Genomic DNA, 17,510 nt, shown 5'->3' on the forward strand with positions numbered 1-17,510 from the left:
GCGTACACGAGTACCTGAGAGGGCTCCGTTTTGCTGCCTCTGGACTGACACTTGCCCAGGTTACACACCTTCCTGGTGTCACCCAGTCCCTGAAGCCGGCATGTCAACCCAGGTTGTCTGACTATGGATCATGCATTTGTTTTTTCATTCTTTAATTTTTTAGGCGAGGCAACCCTTGGTTGACCTCACAGATTGCAAAGACCTTGTCAGCTTACAATCCCTTATTTTTTACAGCTATAGCACCTGGTCTTCCTAGGTGGTCTCCCTCCCAAGTACTAAGCAGGCCCGACCCTGCTTAGCTTCCGAGATCAGATGGGATCTGGCTTGTTCAGGGTGGCATGGCCGTAGACTCAGATCGTGCATTTGTAATTAAAATATTCTACCATTATCCACTAAAATGTGTTCACAGACACATACAAAAAATCTTTGAACGACAGTATCATATTCACCACAAGAGAAGCACAAAAGTACCCTGGAAACCAGTAACTCTGCATATTGACTTTGCTTGTCTATTACCGCGGTCATCAGATGCTGGCGTTACCCGCTGAAGTCTTTCTCAATGAGAATGACAGTTTCTACAGGGCAAGGACCAGGTCTCACTCATTGGTGTGACCCAACACGGTGGCTGGCTGGGTCACAGGAAATGTCTTACGACTATTACTGAATTAGTTAATGAACTGAAATATTACAAAACTAATTCAGGATATTCTGAGCAGAGGAAAGCTATATATTTTTAAATTTTTATTCCTTGTGATAAATTTTACTCCTTTATTCCCAAATGATAACAAAAGAAAATAAATCACCAATGACAAACTTTGGAAAAAAAAAAACGATAATGAACAAAAAAGGTCCACTTACTGCCTTATGATCTAGAAAAGAAAACGGGTTTATTTTTTGATGTACCTTTCCTTAATATCGGTTTAAAAATCTTACTTATAACGATGTATTTTTAGAATCATAAACAATGGCGATGAAGACTTAAGCCATTCTACAAAAACAAGACACTGCACGTAAATTAAAACCCCAAGGACACGGAGCTGGTTTTCTAATACCCAAAACAGCTAGTAAAGGAAACTGAGAAATCTAAGGAAGGAGAGCCTTAATTGGCCTGGATAACAAGATGAATCATCATTCCTCTTCCCAGAAGTAAGTAAGGAAATAAACTCCTGTGAACGTGTCCTGCTGTCAGCTATGGCGCGTCACCAGCCCAGGTCACAGGGCGAGACAGACAGGTACCTTAAGGGCACTGAACGTTATCTGTTACCTCTGCTCATTCCTACTCTCAGGCTACATTCTGATTTCAAAGTCCATCTGTTTAAAGGGATAACTTCCCTAAGGAGGGAGATAAAATCTTTGAAGAATCAAAGCGCTGCCACACCTGACCTTTATGGACAGGCACAGGCGGCATCCATTACAGGGGTCTCTTGTCACCCGTGTAAGCACAGGGCGGCGTTTCAATGTTCGGCTGTGCACAGGAGTGCATCCTCCAGACTCCATCTTTTCCCCTTCAAGTGCTCGGGGTCGAGCTAGAGAAGAATGTGGGACATTACTCCACTTTGCCCACTGGGGCTGAATAAGAGGGTCACGTACATCTCCACCACCGCGCCTGCCCTCACGTTCTCACCCGAGATGGCAGGGGCCGGTCACCTGCCCATGTGGAGGCTCACTGTGTTAGGACTCTCATTGGAAAGACAAACCAAGACTTTCATTTCTTCCCCCGGCTTCGCCCAAGGGACCAGGACACAAAAATTACCGCGTTGCGTGGAGGAGCCTCGAGCTTGCTGCCGAGATGCCCAGCTCCATTTCTCAGCGTCGGTCTCCAGAGATACTGACTCTGACTTCCTATTTGCGGCTTTATTGCTATATATGATCATGCTGAAAATTCAAAGAGGGTTGTGCATTATTCTATTCCCTATTCTGATTTATTCTATTATGAGTTTGAAAATGAATTTAAATGTCTAAAACACATCAACAGAAAAAGATATTCCGCTCCTTAATCCCTAAACTACTAACGCTCAAGGAAGCGACTTGAAAAACATCAACCGACACGGCTTCAAAGACCCGAGGGCTCTGCTAATAAAAACGCAGACACTGCACACAGCTTGGTGGGGAAGCTGCGGTTTGCAGGAATCACGCGACGCCATCCGAATTAATATCTGCAACGCTCACAGATCGGATTCTTCTTCTGAAATCTAAAGGCCTGCAGAAGGGTGTCCTACATCATCAGCCCCTTGAGGAACTCTGGATAAACACAAAATAATTATGTCCCTAGAGATGAACTACAACGAGCTGTCCCCCCGAGAGTGCCTTTGTTTTGATGTTCGAGCGAAGAATGGGTGTTATTGGTATTTCAAAGGAAAACCCCCCCAGAAGCAGGCTGCAGTAAAAACTGACACACAGATTAAAAAGGCGATTAAATATTAATGACGCCAAGCCCACTTACCAACCAAATGCTGAGGAAAGGAGGCATCTTTCTTCCAGAGAATGTGAGTTCCGTTCATCGCGTCCTATCACTTTGAAACAACAAATCTGCCCGTGTTATTGCATGCTAAGCATCATGTTTTGGATCGGATGGGCCTGACCTCTGCGAAGCAAGCTGGTTACTAAATAATGCATCACTGCGATATTTGTGCCTTTCAGGGAAAACATGGAGACTACCTCGGATGAGACTTTGAGTGTAAAATGACGAATGTCTTCCTCTGATAAGCTGGGTGGGGTTCACCCCGGGTCCCAGACATTGCTGACGGTGTGGTTCCGAAGATCTAACTGGACAACAGGCTAGGTGTGATAGCTAACTGTGCCATTTTCCAAGATGATTTTGATATGAGAAGTCTTTTATCATAAATGGCTCTTCCCCAATCTAGTTATCATCAGTCTCCACGCTAAAGTACAGAAAACCCAGACTTATTTAAGGAAAAAACACAGGTAGTGATCTCAGTGCCTTGACAATGTGCCCGATTACAAATAAAATACGTGTGTTTTTCCACGCTGAAATTTAAATGTGTTTCTGGCCAAAAAAAATAATACATGATCTACTAAGAAATCATGTAATTTTACCTCTAGAAGTTTGCTTAGGAGACGTACGATATTTACTTTACCCAAGACTTTGCTGGTCTCCCCCACACTATTTTTTATGGAAACGACAGCTTTATGGAGCTATAATTCATACACCATACAATTCACCTATTTTAAACCTGAAACTCACGGCTGTGCGGCCATCGCTACGATCGCTCTTAGAATATCTTCGTGGTTCCCGCGAGAGTCCATCAGCTGTCTCTACGCGTTTCCTTCTGTCACTCAGTGTCCCCACCCACCTCCCACCCTGGAGAACAACTGAATACTTCGCGTGTCTGTAGATTTGCCTGTTTGGGACACTTCACACACATGGGACCACCCGACGTGCGGCTTTTCTGGCGGGGTTCTCCTCGCGGGCACCCCGCTTTCCAGGCTCGTCACGTGGCCCCCGTGCCGGCGCGGTCCCCCTGTCTGCTGCTGAGCGCCATCCCGACAGACACAGCGCAGTCCGTCACCTGCTCCTCGGCCGGCAGGCGTTTCGGGCGGCCTCCGCCCTCCCTTTTTATTTTTTATTTTTTAAAATTTATTTATTGATTATTTTATGGCCACACTGGTTAACGAAATCCAGTAAGTTTCATCTGTACACTTTAACAGTCAGGCATAAATACGTTTACACTGTGTGTTCGCCTCCCATAGTTAGATTTCTTTCTGTCATATTTTTGACCCCTTCACCCGCCTTACCTCCACCCCCCGCCCTCTGGTAACCACCAGTCCATTGTCCATGTCCATGAGGCTCTGTTTGTTTGTCCTGTTCATTTGTTGCTTTTAGGTGTATATCCCACAGATGAGCGATGTCATGGGATTTTCAGCTTTTTCCGTCTGGTTTATTTCTCTTCGCGTGATGACCTCGCGGTCCATCCACGACGTCGCGAATGGCAGCATCTCGTCCCTCCTCACCGCCTTCCTTTTCACGACCCTCCGTCTTTCGGTCTCTCTCTTGCCGTTTCAGTCTCCTCGAGACAAAGTCCCCTCCTCCCGCTCCGTGAAAGCCTGGCTGGCAGGCTCGTCGCCTGTGCTCTGCATGCCTTTGTCATGTATTCTTCTCTCGGAGATTGCATCCGTGCCCCGTGCTTCGAGAGATCCTCTGGAGACCTCCTTCGTGCACCCCGACTCAGATGGGCTCCTCCCACATATTATCGTCCCCCCAAATCCTCTCTGATTCTTCATAAATCAGACCAGTAGCCGGCGAACGTAGCCGGCCACGGCCTGTCCTCCTCATCTTCGCGTTCGGAGGGTCCCGCAGGCACGTGTATTTTACCTGTGGGTGTTTCTTGAATCCGTCCACACTCCATGCCCTCCATTACTGGTCAGCTCAGTATTTAACCCTGTTCCTCAGCTCTAACCTCTTAACTCTTTTTTTTTGGATTCTATTGCAATACGTTTTAGATTCTTAAATAACGCACCGTCACCGAAGAAATAAAACCCAGCTCCTGAGCGCAACGGGAGAAGCCCGCACGGTCCGCCGCGGTTTATTCCCGCCTCCCACCGCTCCGGCGACGGCAGCGCTTTGCTGGCTGGTCGAGGCCGCCACCAACCGCCCTCCCTTTGTGTCGCGGGATAGTTTATTCTTTCTGCCTCGAATGTCCCTTCCTCGTCTCCTCCGGCCTCACTGCAGTTCGTTTGGGTCGAGCCCACTCGGCAGCGCCCCCGAACCCTGTCCTCTTTCTTCCCGGACCCCGAGCTGGACCACACCTCCCTGCACTGAGGTGCAGCCACGGCGATGAGCTCCCGCCGGCCCACGGGTGGGGGTGGCGGCGCGTCCAGGTTTGGACCATAAAGGCCGCTGGACGGCGACCCTTCCCCTCCGTTCACTCTCCCCGCCACAGCCACAGACGCCGGGAAAGTCCCGGGCCGCGTGTGAGCCCGGGTCCCCGCTGTTCCCGCCACGCGCCTCCCCTGAATCTTACGGGCGCGAGAGCGGGATTCTTGGGGGACCGGCTCTGAGACGGCAGGGGCGCCCCAGGCCAGCGGGCAGGTGCACGCGGGGCCCCCGGCGCCCGTCCACGCGCCTCCGTCCGCGGCACAGGGCGGCTCCGCTTGGCGAGCGCGCGTCCCTCCCTGGTGGGGACGCCCCGCAGCATCGGGAAGGGGCCGTGGCCTCTGCGCCCCGCGGTGGGCGGCCACCCCGCGCCCGCGCCCGCGGTGAGTGTTCACCGAGAGGTTGAAGGGCCCCTCGGACATCTTTCCACGTCTGTGCTGCAGGATTTTTTTTCACAGAAAGGGCTGGGGGCAGTGGCGGGGGCTCCGTGTTTACTTGCATGCGGGAAATGCTGCGTTAAACAGAACACATGTCCCTTCATCGCAGGCATTTTCAAAACGTCCGCAGACTACCGAGCGGCATCGAGATGATCGTTTCCCACCCCCCAAAATTGTTTGATCACAGGTTTTTGGTTTTTTTCTTTTTTTCCTCAAAGAACATCTCGAGAGGCAGATGATGCACAGAGCATGTTTTGGGGAAAGCTGACCTTGACGGCTATCAATATTGCAGAGCCTTGCACAGAAACTCTGAAATGTTTAATTCAGTCCTGGATGCATAAATCAGACAGTCAGCTTAAATATTCGGGGGCTGATGAGTTTCTGGAGGGCTCGCGCCAGCGGCCCTCGGGGTCTCCTGGCTTTGGGGTACTCCCCTGCCACGGAGACACAGTCTGATCAAACACTAGAGTTCTGCGGATAAGTCATGTGGCACTTAGCGTATCCCCTCTGCTGTGTCGGGCTGGCTGAGAAGCAGCCAGATGCGACGGGCTTGGCTGAAGGGAAATAGCTTGGGAATCTGTATGGAAGCGGGAACTTATTGACCTGGCCTCCGACTTCGGCTCCCCCAGCTATAAACACCGAAACGCGCAGGGAGCTGGGACCGGCGTCTGGCCTAGGTAGGTGGTCAGCACATGCTGCTTCCTGTCATTGCTAGCAGGAAGTGCACTCGAGGGGGACCGCCTTGCGGTGGCCTCAGGCAAGTCACCTGGCCACGGCAGGCTTCAGCACCCTTGTCTTTGCAGAGCCCAGGGTGGGGTCAAATGGCCTCTGAGGCCTGGTCCTGCGCTGACACACTGGGCCTCAGAGCTGTTTAGCTCCAGCCCCGGGCCTGTCCTCGGGCCAGACTTGCTCCTGTGTTTCCCCTCAGAAGATGACGAAGGGGGAATCAAGTCCAGATCATCCTCACGAGTAGGGACAGATGGCCAGGTGTCATCCCCGAAAGAAGACCCCTCGATGTCACTGCAATCTGACCTGGGAATTTCCAAAGACGGGTTTTAAATCCACCTTCCTGACTGGCTAGAGACTACGGTTTTAACTGCCTGGGCCCACGCCGACTGACGGCAGAAGGAGACCAAACACAGAACTTGTCTAACGGACAATACAGACCTGGAATTTTTCTTTTAAACGCCTACAGCACCTGGTCTTCCTAGGTGGTCTCCTATCCGAGTACTAACCAGGCCCGACCCTGCTTAGCTTCTGGGATCAGACGGGGTCGGGCACATTCAGGGTGGCGTGGCCGTAGACGGGCCTTGGACTTATAAAAGCAGTGGGCTGGCTTGCGGGAAGCGGATTTATTCAAAGCGAGACGTCCCGCCTACTTAAGGCGGGCACGCGCTGTTTACATACTTCGCTGCTCTATCTCCTCATACGTGAAACACTTGTTTGAGGTAACGGGCTGGACCCGACCCCCTGATATTAGTACATCTTTCTCAAATAAGCCCTTGTAGGCTTCTCAGTTTATTTCTTTTTAAAAATGTTTCTAGTATGGTGCTGTCATTTTGTTATGGTTTATACACCATCGTTAGACCTTGAAAAATCATTAATGCTGGGTGCTTTCGGCTGAACTGAAGTTATTGCTAGGGTAGAGTAGCTTGGGAAGAAATGCAAATTTCTCTGGCCACGAGGAAGTAGATTTGCGAAAGCCCAGTGACTGTGCATCAAATTGTCACACTATTTTAAAAGCCGATAAAAGCCAGACGCAAATAGGATTTCGTGTACGAGGCAGAGCCAAGAAAATGAAGCTGTTCAGGTCTATGCATCGGAACAGAAGCACCATGTTCAGAAATTCACATGTTGCCATGTTTTATACAATGTCTCTCGAGAAGATTATGTACAGGGAGGATGACTTCAAAACATCACCACGTCAAAGGAAAACGATCAAGTAAACACTTGGGCATGTCAAATCTACACCGAATATTCTGAGAAGTCTTAAAGGATAACAAAGAAAGAACGAGATGTACCCTTGGTCTCAGACTGACCATCTTACATTTAGGAAGCCAAGCCAAGCGAGTGAAAAGGCAGATAATGCTAATTAAGGAGGAACTTGAACATTAATGTAAAAGATGGCGCAATTCACTAATCACTGCAGGGCCGTCGGTGGCAGAGGATGCCTGCGGGCCACTGCAGACTTACTCTCCATTCCTCTCTGTCACCAAGAAGGTTTACGTGGACTTCGGTTCTGCGAGAGTAATGACCCAAAGTATGTGATGTTCGAATGGAGGCATTTTCTCTATTATCGTTGGATTTTAAGAGCAAATAAAATTAATGAGACCTGAAATATTGGCTCTGTGTGTGTGTGTGCAAATAATAGGAACAGTAATAATAATAACAATTAAATACACCAAACAGCTATTTAAAATCATAAATTCATGACCTGCAGCTGGCCCATTCCTGGGTTCAAATCCTAGAAACTTGGACCTGCTCTGTTGGAGAAAGTGTGGGCCTTGTTATTAAAAAAGGCTTAAAATTAAGAAGACGTGACCTTCCCTGGGGAAGTCGCCTCACCTTTCTTAACCCCAGCTCCCTCAGATACAATGGGGGTGACACCATTCGGTCCTCAGATTACGAGTCAGTGTCACATGAAAAGTTCTGTTACTGGGGATGTCTCTCAGAAAGCGAGGGCGCTACAGACACACAGTCACGGCTCCGGGAGTCTAAGACAACGAGGTGGGCGATCTTTTCTCGTGTGACGTGAGAAGCTAAAGCAGCGACAGAAACAGACGGCCCCGACTGGAACTTCTCCGTGGGGACCCCGGCGAGTCACTTAGCTTCTCGGAGGTTTACTCGCTCCCTCTGAGACAGGGAGCCGGGGCTGTCACAAGCACCTCCCCTCACGAGCGCCTGGTGTGATCCCAGTATTAAATGAGATCGTGCTGATCGCCTAGCACAGGACCGAGCCTCGAGTACGCGATCGGTCGGTCGTACCCTTGTGTCGTTATTGGCACCGTCATCGTTTCTACGGCAAGTCACTCAGTCGTACCTGATCAGCTCTACTCAAGTGTTGGGATGAGTTGGAATAATTGGTTAACGGCATTTGCCAGTTTTAGATAAACTATAACATAGCTGGATGACTAGTGAGAGTTTTATTTATTCACGCCGCCCCCCCCATCCGAAATTAATAAAGTCTCTGGTCGAAAACAGGTTAAGAAGTTGCCCTTCTGAAAATACCTTTTCGCCCTGGCACCCTCTGCATTGGAAAATACTGACTCGCACGTGACCTTCTGAATGTCTCTCTCCATCCAAAGCGGAGCCACCAACATCCACACCTGGTACACGACACCTACCAGGGAAGCCGCGCCTGTGCGCCCCGCGCTACCTAAATACACAGGTCTACGAAACGCACGTTTAGAAAAAGCTAATTCACTTCCTGTGCTCCCTATTGTCCCATCTTGTTTTCATGCAGCTGATCCAACCTTTGAGTCACAAAGCAAAACCTCCTTATAACCTAAATAAATACTAATCTTAAATTCAATGTACCCTGACGGCAAATAAGTCTGCTGTGCGTACTTCAGCATGAATAAAATGCCGGCAAGGAGGGTCCTACATGAGAGTGTATTTACAAGTCCCATTACCCGCTGGAGAGAGTGATGTAATAAACCCATAATAAAAAGCCTCGTGCTATAGATTTCTCTAATGGTTTTTATCAAACAGCCTGTATTATCTTGGCTTGTGCATTCAATTTAAAATAGGTTTTCAATAAGTGCCTCAAAGCTGGAGGTCATTTTCACTTGTTTTCCGACATGCAGAAATGTTTACAGACACTTTCTGCCCCAGAATTGGGAAAAATATGCTCGTCCGGTCATGGCATTAACCTATATATTTGGTTTCGGTTGTCAATCGTTTTCTAAGCTGTAACAATCGGCTGTCCCATTATATAATTTATTTTTATTGCCAAGTAGGAGTAGGTGAACCGTTCCAGATCACATCCGGCCACCATAGTCATCTTAAATTATTTTGAGGCGTGTATAGATTTTTCAGGGAGCTTGCTCATTTGAATTGGAAAATATGTGACCAGAACACCCAATGAGCCACTGTCCCGAGCCGTGAGGCAAACCACCGGCATGAAACTGCAGTCCTTCTTGCCCCTGCGAAAGGAAGCTGGCCGGCCAGGCCTGGGCAGGCCATCTGAATTCCCGTCGGGGAGATCCGGAGGCTGCTGTCCGTCTGGACCTACAGAGGTCTTTACAGACTAAGCTCTTATAGCAGACACATCCACAACCCTGACGCATTGGACCTCGCATTTGAGGCTCATACGCTCCATAATTTGTTGTCGCATCGAAACTGTTAGAATGTACCCATTCATTAATTCGTCCCATGAACATTAGCTTCGTTCCTATTTGCTGAACTAGAGTGTGGGGTTCACACGGAGAACCAAGAGACAGAGCTGCTGTCTTCGTGTGACTTACAGAGCGTAGGGGCGCGGCAGACAGTCCTCGGCCGTGAGGACACACCCCTGATTACAGCTGCTGGGGCAGGGCCACGTGGGGGATCCCACGATGCTTCCCGTGGCATCCGGGATCGGATCAGACCGCTTTTTTGCACGGGCCACACACGGCGATCTCTCGGTTACCTGTTTACCCATCTGAATTCGCCTTCGGTGTCTCGGACTTTGACTGGGTTCTTCTGTCCTGAGATACGGTGTGTATCCTCATCGACTACCGTCAAGTGAAGCGAGAGGACCCTGCCCTTCTTTACGACTTCGATTGTACTTATTCCATGCTCACTGCTTTTCCAATTCCATAATGCCTGCGCCTCGCCGTTCGGCACTGTTGCCGGATAATTCAGATGATCCTTGTCACAAACCTGACATCTCCGTGACAATGAAATGCCCTCCTCTTCTGCATCCCACAAGCCCACTCTACTTTGCAGATGCCTCGGATCTCGAGTCGGGAAACCCTGATCTGACGGAGAAAGTCACTTCAGCGTCCCCCACTTATCTGAGTTCTGGGGCTATGGCAAACAGGCCACCTCCTCCTGCAGGTGATGGTCCCACCAGCATGTGAACGTTGACAACCCAGGTGAGACAGACCCAAGAGCCGGGGTCAGAGGGCATGCTGAGCTACTTCCTACCGCTCAGCATCCTCAGCGCTGTGGCTCCCCTGGTGCTCTGGCAACGTGCCAGCCCTCGCTTCTGTTCTGGGACTCTTTGTGTGCGTGCGTGCGTGTGTGTGTGTGTGTGTGTGTGTGTGAGACAGAAATGCCACGTGTGTCCAGCAGCAACCCGTCCGGGTGCTGGAATATGGGGAGCGGGGAGAAGATGCCAGAACACAGGGGTTAGGAGGTGGGTGCTAGGACATGGGGAACAGGAAGCTGGGATATGGGGAGCAGGGGCACGTGCTTGGATACTGGAAGCAGGAAGCAGAAACAGCATGGTGGCCGTGTGGATCTGAGGTAGCGCTGCAGCACGTGAGATGTCAATGAAGCCTCTTAATTTGACTTCGGTGAGAACGGAGAGGAACTCCCACTGCCCATCCATGCTGAGAGGGGCGAAGGGCGCCCAGAACTGGGGAGATGTTGTGCCACTGCGTGTGGAAGGAGGAGGTCTGGCACACACGCTGGGCGACGCGGTGGGGTACAGGCTGGGCGACGTGGTGGGGCACAGGCTGCGTGACGCGGTGGGGCACACGCTGGGCGACGTGGTGGGGCACATGCTGCGTGACGCGGTGGGGCCCCCACGTGCCTGACAGACTGGGCTGTCACGGCCACGCGTGTCCCCAGTCTAGTCCCTGAGCTCTCCTGCAGTTTGTGATGCGGAAGGCGATGGGACCTCCTCACTGAGATCCTGTTTCATGTGGAAGGAGGAAGAATAAAACAGACTTGCTAATTCCTTAAAACCTCAGGATTTATACCATCAACAGGTTGTGCCTCCTTAGAGAGAAAGTAACTCTGCACCTTGGTCAGACTAAAACTCAATCAGAAATAATTATTTAGGGGGAAAAATTAACGCCGTCTGGCTTTTAGGGTGAAATGTCACCCCCTGATGCACGGACGCCTCGTGTGAGATACGGGTGGGACGAGTCCCTCCCCAGCGACGTCTGGGGCACAAAGTGGTTCCAAGCAGTAGAGGGAAAGGAGAAGCTACGAACCGAGGACCCAGACCTTCCAGAAAGCACCGCAGGTTCCTGTGAGTTCTCACAGAATTACACGCGGTCGCCCGCCTACACTTACTGGGGTCAGCAGGGACGAGGGGGAAGCGAAAGGACACACGAGGCTGCACATCATACGGCTGCCACACGGTCCTCAAACAATCCTTTTCTTTCCAAAAGGAAGATCCGCTCTTCAAATACACGGCAAGGCAGGGAGGGAAGCTTATCACCGACAAACTCTGACGAAGAGTAAACGTCATGTTTGCTCCCTCTCAGAACTCATTCCTTTGGGCTGGTCTCATTAAGTCTTCTGGAAAAAGGAGATACAGATTATTTTTAAAAGGCACATGGAAAATGGAGTATGTCTTCTGATTCTAAAGCATATATTTTATTAATATTCAAAATTTCAATCTTTCTACAAGTACAGAATAAGACATGATCAGAAAGACCCCTAAAATCCATGGGTATCGACTTTATGAAAGTCGGTAGGAATTATTGCCAAATTAGGCTGAAGAAGCATATTCAGCTACGTTCGAAATCAGACGTCAAGCTTCCGTTATTCAGTACGGGGATTGTGCATGTCATTCCCGACCCACCACGCACGTCGTGACCCCTGCTAATGGGTTGTAAACACAGTGTGAAATTAGCTATTTACAATCTGATTTACATCTGCCGATTTGCAGGGCCCTCCGGCCCCGAAAACAAAACCAAAGTGGTGGCAGAAGAACAGCCCCGCCCGACACACTCGCCCCCATCCACGCACACGAGTTTCCATTTGCACAAACGCAACGTTTTGCTTCATGGGTTCCATCGACGAATCCAACTTTGGGGTTTAAAATAAACTTAATGAAAGAGACGTATGCATGACATGACAACAGCAAAGTAACTGTTAAAATACCATCTTCGAACGTGTGTCTCCTGAAAACAGTATAACTACTGTGTTTCGTGGCACGTTTGATTGAGAAGTGATATATGCACCATTAAGCATACAATTCCACCCCAGACTTTAGGCTATTTCAACATCGCGATTGAGAACAACACAATTTTGAGAGTAGCACAGTAATGACGAAGATAAAATTTCCTTCAAGGGCCTGGCAATCTCTATACTTTTAAGGGGTGTCCAATTTTGAGGGGGCTTTCTTAGATGACAGCCTCGGCAAGATACGAAGAGGCCGGCAGTACCAACAGAGGGAGAGTCAAAGCAGTCGAGAGTTTTCCTCACTGGTCTCCCCAGACCCCTTCTGAGTCCCGACAGCTCGGCTTCGGGCGGCAGGAGAAGCCAAACTGGTCCCCAGAACGGAAGCTCAGCAATTAATTGCTTTCAGGAAGGAAAGCAAGGCCTGTGGGAAATAAGCGAACCTACGTCTGATTAACTATTGGTTAGTTTTATTAAACAAGCATAACAAAGCAAAATTAAACAAAACGAAGACAGAGCAAACAACCCCAAAGCTCCCCATGTCCATAAGTACCCATCTTTCCCAAGTTCTTGTTTTATGGCTTGTTAGTTGACCTTCTGTAGTCACTCAATCAAAACACAAGCTAAATTTGGCACAGAGCAGTCAGGTGGCCCTTACGGTGGAGCAAACTTCGCGACCATCAGACTCGCATGTGTCTAGTGCACAGTATACGCATCGTTGTTAACGAGTCACTGACGGGACCCTGCGGAAATAAACAGGCAAGAAGACCGTGTTCTTGCTGTCCAAACCCTGACACGGATGGGACACAGGGACGAAGGGGCATCGGCGTGGTGTGGACTAATGCAGGCGAGGGCAGAGGTTTTGGCGAGAAAGAAGGAGGATGAATATTTCAGTCCGAGACCATCAGACCTCCATAAATCGGCCCGCCAATCAGGAAATCTGAACTCTATTTCCTAGCCCATCAGTTACTCCCCGTGGCCCTAGATAAATTACTTATTTTGTTGTTGTTGTTGTTTCTGAGCCTCAGATTCCTCCCTTGATAATTCTCTTAAGATATTTCCTATGAACTCAAGAGATGGATGTAGAGAAAAGCTCAACCCACTGAGTGGCTGGAAGACGCCACCAAAGGAACAAGGTTTGATGAAACTAATTTAGCGGTTACAAAGGTAATTTAACATGTAGTTATTGAGTCTTAAAGCAGTATGTTGAAATAGACTTAATAATTCATACAAGTAAAATAAGGCCTCACTTTTGTAGAGTGATTTATAATTAAGAAAAAAAATAGCCGTCACACGTCTTAGCTCAGCTGAGTTTGAAGACTCCTCTTTGAAACTGTACAGAGACCTGATTTACGAGCCACGTAAGAGAAGCAGCTTCATTAATTTATAGCCACAATTCATATTTTGACCCCAGATGGTGTCTGTCCCATGGCATGATCGCCCGCGGTTACTATGACTGGGCTCTGAGTTCGTGAAAATAGGAAGTGCCAGCTGGTGCCAGAAATGCCATCGAACGCGAAAGGACGAGGATCTTCCAGCAGCTCAGGTGCTCGGAGGACTAAACTACACGCCGCAGAGAACATTCCGGAACAGGCGATTCGTGACAAATGCCGGGCGGAGTGCGGTGACGAGCATGCCGTTCGGGATGCGCCCTTCTTGGCGCATGAGAAATGCAGTCTGCAGGCCGATCTGTCGCCGACTGGCCGGGGGCGTGGCATCCAGGGACCTGCTTCCTGGCGTCACAGCCCCGGGCAAGTCCCCGGCTGCAGCCTCGGCCGGCCCAAGCTGAAGGCCCCGAGTGTAGACGGGACTCACGTCCTCCGGGAGGTCCCGCTGTGGCTGCATCACTGTCCCGCGCATTTCCTGTCCCACACATATTCTCCAGAAGAGCAGACCCCCGAGGAAAGGAACGGCCTCTGGGCTCACGCGCGGTGCCCGGTCCAGCCACGCGCCCGGCGGGTGTCCTGGGAACGAACGTGCAGCGGGACGAGGCCTCTCCCTGTCCTCGCTCTGGACGTCCCCGGTGGGCGTGAGAGCCCCGCCCACCACAGGGACAGGTCGACGGCTTAGCACGGGGACACATGCCACGGGAGGTGACCTGCGGGAAACCGAGAAGGGTGGCTCCACACGAGTCTGACAGAACCGACAGGCTGGCGACCTACGGGGCTGCCTTGGAGAAGAAGCCACTTCCTCTTAGAGAGGAAGAGGGAGCAAAGGCTTTAAAGAAACCCAGGAGGACACAGAGAGGACACAGAGGACAAAGGAATTGGGGACGCCGAGAGCAGCTTTGTCCTCTCTGCCCACACGGTCACTGCGAGGGGCCACCGAGACTGGATCACGAGGATGGGGTGTGAACGGGCCGAGCAGGCACGCAGCCCTCGGGGCCTCTCCCGAATCCTCACCCCAACGACCAAAGACTCAGCACCGGAACCCCCGGGAAGTCTGCTGACTTTGTGCTGGTGGCCCGTTGCCACCTGCTGACGACAGCTTCCCACGTCCTCACTTCTGAAGTCAGGGCCCGTAACAGCGCTGCGGGCGAACCAGGTCTTTTTCGAGATCGCTCCAGCCCATGAAGTTCCAGGCCCTTATTGTCCTACCTGTAAAAGTTTGCTCATCTCCCAAACTGAAATGACGAGGAAGCTGGCGACGTTTTCCCTGTACCGGTAGGTTGTCTGAGAGTCGCACGCAGGACACGGGCCTCCCAGACAGAGTAACTGACACCTAAATGACACATGTGGGGGGCCCGAGGTAGCCTGGCATTTTGGCAGAAAATAAAATCTTCGGCGTCTTTGCCTTGGGATCGTCACACACACTCCACGGCGGCCGGTGAAGATCTGTACGGAAAATCCGCACACAGCAGAACGGTATCGACCGCCAACGACGGTTTTCCTAAAATCTAGGAGAACCACCTCTAACTGCAAACTCGCCGCTCTCGCCACGAAGCACGCGTCCTTCCTAGAGTGACATTAAAGCCATTGGCCATTGCGAACGGGAAGCCGCGCTGGTAAAGAGGCACCTTATGCCACCTCCTCAGTAAGCAGCCGGCTGGCGCCCACAGGGCGCTTCACGAGTTGCAAAGTTTTTGCTTTTTCCCGTCCCGTGTCCCCTTCTACAGATCAGTAAAAAAATAAAACTTCCACCCGGGGCGGAAGGCCTGGCCCGTGTGTACACGACTCCCACACGCCCACGCGTGGAGCACGCGCAGGTGCGTTCGTAGGTGGCACGGCTGAGGTGTGCACTCCGTCTGGGCCCCAGACATGCGATGACCTTTCTGCCCCATGAGTGGGACACAGGTGAAATGTCACGGGGGAGAACACGGACCCGCGGCTTTGACAGAAAGGCTGTAGCCACGGACAGTGGAGGGCGGCTGGAGATAAGACAGAGGTGACACACACCTTCTCGATGCCCGATGGACCGGGGACCCCACGGGTACCGGGGATTCTGAAGGCAGAGCTTTGGGGTGCCCCCACACGCGAGGGAAGTCTGACCTCGGCGCCGTGGGCTGGATCACGTCCCCCCAAAATCAGAGGACTAAAGCCTCAACCCTGACACCCTCAGTGTCTGACCGATGTGGAGATGGGGCTTTTTTAACGAGGTGACTGAATTAAAGTGAGGCGCTTGGGGTGGGCCCCATTCCTGGGACTGCGAGGCTGAGGTCCTTGCACAGGAGGAGACGTCTGGACCGAGGCATGAGCCATGAGGACACGGCGAGAAGGCAGCTCTTTGTGAGCCAAGGAGGGGGCCGCGGGAGAAAGCCAAGTTGCCGACACCTTGACCTTGGGCTTTCAGTCTCCAGAACGGTGAGACAACAGACTTCTGCTGTTTAAGCCTCCCGGTGTGTAGTGCTTTGTTACGTTCTGGCAGCTGGAGCAAACGGACACACTGGGTCACAGGTTGTGATAAAAAAGTTGGTGTGTGTGCACATTCTTTCAAGATGACAGCACGGTCGGCATGCACTGAGTGCTTGTTCTGTGCAGGAATCATTCCGAGGGTTTAACATGCGCGACCCCTTTAATTCTGACCACGAGTTTGTGGCGCAGGCACCCTTTATCATTCCAGATCTACAAAGGAAGAAACACAGGCACAGAGAGACGAAGCTACTTGCACAAAACGCTCGGCCACTATTTGAATCCACTGCCTGGCCATGAGAGTGACCCCTGGTACATGTTCACTGAGCTTCGTAATAAATGTCACCGAGTCCTGGAAACTGAGCATGCACCTCAGGACACTAGAGACGAGACACGCGCATCTGCTGGACGCCTCCCGTTGCCAGCTGCACGTGCGGCACCGGACAAGTCATCCGGGCTGCGGGAGGTGGACACACACGGTTCTCCGTCACCCTCGCAGGCGAGGACACTGACTCTCGGGGTCGGTAAAGTAAAGGACAAGGTCAGGCCGGGTGTGTCAGACCCCCAAGGTCACGCACTCTTATCAACGGTGAGGAACCACCATAGTCACAGGGACACAGTCGAAGGACGAGCACGGAGACCATCTTCGTGTGCGCGCGCGTGTGCGTCCGTGTTCCAACGCACTCTGAAATGTGCAGTGGTCTGAGTGTGACACACCTGGAACCCGACTTTTCCCCATTTTGAAGGACATCGCGTGACGAGGCAGGAAGCACCTCCGTAGCACCGTTTCCCTGTCTGACGAGCAGAGGGCGAACCCCGAGTCTGTGATTTTGGACTAAGGGTGTTTTTAAGGAAAGTCTTTCACACATTCCCAGCAGATTTAGAAAAGAAAGTGGGGGACCGGCTTCTAAATGGAACATCTTGAACAGATTACAGCACAGAAAAACTTGAGTCCTTGATAATTTAAGTGTTATTTTTATTAGTAATGTGAATTCAACCCTAGCAAATTAAAACAGGAAGAATTAATTGGATATGCAAATGAGATTATTCAGTATATAAATCTAATTACATACCAATTTGCTTTACCAGCATGAAAAAGAATAAATTGTTCTATGTAAATTGATTGTCTTCGATAACCACCTGTAGCCCAAGAAAAACTGCCTTGGATAGGATACCTGGTAAGTGCAGACGTCTAAGCTAACGACATCATGCTCCTCACGGATCTTGTCACGAGCCCCTCTTCACATGAGACCTGCTTCTACCTGCGTACGACAGGTAGGACCGCGTTTGCACAACACAAGGAAATGACGTCACGCGCTGGCTGTTTTC

The 17,510-nt window shown here is 50.8% G+C and overlaps 1 protein-coding gene and 2 pseudogenes across 1 annotated transcript in view; all 3 read right to left on the reverse strand.

Moving 5' to 3' along the window:
• Window positions 1-17,510, reverse strand: part of CNTN4 (contactin 4) — a 741,173-nt gene that overhangs the window by 309,461 nt on the left and 414,202 nt on the right. The gene's annotated exons all lie outside the window — the stretch shown is intronic.
• LOC120582489 (uncharacterized) lies at window positions 232-350 on the reverse strand (annotated as a pseudogene).
• Window positions 6,458-6,576, reverse strand: LOC120582488 (uncharacterized; annotated as a pseudogene).

This window comes from Pteropus medius, unplaced genomic scaffold (genome assembly GCF_902729225.1).
Source record: "Pteropus medius unplaced genomic scaffold, Ma_sr-lr_union100, whole genome shotgun sequence".
Classification (NCBI taxonomy): Eukaryota; Metazoa; Chordata; class Mammalia; order Chiroptera; family Pteropodidae; genus Pteropus; species Pteropus medius.